Here is a 1190-nt window from a genome sequence, read left to right as displayed (position 1 = left end):
TGAATATTAAATGTGTAATTTAATGTTCAAAGCAGAAAAGAATGATGACATGTACATTATTTCATGGGAACATCAGGGAATTTTACATTCATTTAAATTGACATTAATGCGATCTGTAAGCGCAATAAAATACATAATTTTAGTTTGTAACTTTTGCAATAAAAACTAAGTTAATATATATTTCAAATATGTTGCACAACTGGTAGAGTTCAAAAATTAAAAAGGAACACTAACAATTAATAGCTTGACAATTTTTATTTTACATTACTATATACAATAAAGGTAAATTAGATATCTGTATGTATTTAATCCGAATCGTTTTCGTGACCTAAATATGCCTCCCGGTCCCGGCGTTTACGGTTGAATGTTATTGATATATGTTAACGGTGAAACCTATGGCTTGCACAATATTAGGACAGATCTGCAGAGTTCAAGAGGCCAAAAATACATAAGCAATTGTCTACTTTATGAAAACACACTATCACCAGGTTCATTCTCTAAACAATTGTGGTGACTTGGCATTTTTCTCTTTCATGAGTATGGCTCCTTCTCATCAGATTCGAATTCGACCTCTGCTCCACCAACTTAGCATGTGTCAGGACTTTTCCATAGCATTTCTACATGTGAAAAAAAAGATGATTGTTCAACAACAATTTTAACAAAATAATGCCTTGGCCATATAGATGGTATACACAAATGTTATGTATACAAAAATAAGGTTAAATAGGGTATTTTACCTGTGTATGAAAACACTCATCTGGTGCCCAGTCCAGTCCCAGTCCCAAATTATGTCATCTGAAAGATACAAATTGTTGACTTACTAAAGACATAAATTTCACACGTCATATTGCTCTTTAGAGGGTTTGAATTAATTTTGCCACTTCCTCTTTGGAGTAGTAAACTGAAATTTCCTACTTATAAATAATAAACGGAATATTTAAACATTTCTCTATGAAAGCCTGTTTCTATATGTATCTCCTGTCATCGTGGCAGCTAGAGTCTGCTGCCGCATTTTCTCATTCCGATTCTGCAGATGCTCCCTCTCACTGCTTGGTTCGGGCTCACCGTGGCTCGGTAACAGTGTGATGAGTGGACGGCCAAACATCAGCTCTTCTGGGCAAATCTGTATCTACATGTGTGTCGCGTAAATTTAGAAATGCCATTTGCAAATCTTCTCCACTTTTCAACGT

The 1190-nt window shown here is 35.0% G+C and overlaps 1 long non-coding RNA gene across 1 annotated transcript; it reads right to left on the bottom strand.

Annotated features, from left to right (window-relative positions):
• Nucleotides 1-236: 236 nt before the first annotated feature.
• LOC106813422 lies at nucleotides 237-984 on the bottom strand. The gene is made up of 2 exons (XR_001394468.1): nucleotides 738-984; nucleotides 237-617 (listed from the first exon to the last, which is right to left on the bottom strand). It is a non-coding gene; the product is annotated as an uncharacterized LOC106813422 (long non-coding RNA).
• Nucleotides 985-1190: the final 206 nt, after the last annotated feature.

The sequence above is a fragment of the Priapulus caudatus genome, unplaced genomic scaffold (genome assembly GCF_000485595.1).
Source record: "Priapulus caudatus unplaced genomic scaffold, Priapulus_caudatus-5.0.1 Scaffold769, whole genome shotgun sequence".
Taxonomy (NCBI): Eukaryota; Metazoa; Priapulida; class Priapulimorpha; order Priapulimorphida; family Priapulidae; genus Priapulus; species Priapulus caudatus.
The sequence above is the reverse complement of the archived record's forward strand: the minus strand, read 5'-3'. Positions and strand labels throughout refer to the sequence as shown.